This window comes from Morone saxatilis, unplaced genomic scaffold (genome assembly GCF_004916995.1).
Source record: "Morone saxatilis isolate NCDOM2014 unplaced genomic scaffold, NCSU_SB_2.0 Contig4, whole genome shotgun sequence".
In the NCBI taxonomy this organism is placed as follows: Eukaryota; Metazoa; Chordata; class Actinopteri; family Moronidae; genus Morone; species Morone saxatilis.
In genome coordinates this window covers 5,624,831-5,625,345 of record NW_023339984.1, presented here as the reverse complement: position 1 = coordinate 5,625,345, position 515 = coordinate 5,624,831, and the positions used below count along the sequence as shown (strand labels likewise).

Below are 515 nucleotides of genomic sequence, written 5' to 3'. Positions count from 1 at the left end.
AGAACTCTGTGCCTTCTAGTTTCTCCATTCATCCAAAATTGACTCAGAACATGAAAAGGAACTGATATAAAGTACTGAATGAAGTACAGTGTTTTTACAAAGGGTAAACGTTAGTCTCAGCTCACCTTTAGTTTCAAATGCAACTAAATTTGAACCCCTTTGTACAGTTTGAGTCATAGTTGACTTCTCCCCTTACATTTTAATGTATACAGGTCTGTACTTTTGTCTTAGAAGAAATAACCAGATATCTTGCAACACAGCTTCTCATCTTTTTTACTGATTATTCAACCAGAAGATATACTTATGCCCATATTTCATGCCCTCTAGTCAGTGCAGAAAATCAACCCTGGTTACCCAAAACAACCCCTGCAGCTTTGCAATAATAGATTAAAAAGCATTGCTGCCACAAAATACATATAAGACATAGGATACTTATTATTATAATATATTTTTTTCTGCTCTACATGAGACACCTGGTTCGTGTACACCCCCCCAACATACACACACACACACAC

At 36.3% G+C, this 515-nt stretch overlaps 1 protein-coding gene across 1 annotated transcript in view; it reads right to left on the bottom strand.

Moving 5' to 3' along the window:
* The window catches only part of hspa12b (heat shock protein 12B), a 20,013-nt gene that overhangs the window by 8,041 nt on the left and 11,457 nt on the right, over nt 1–515 (bottom strand). The gene's annotated exons all lie outside the window — the stretch shown is intronic.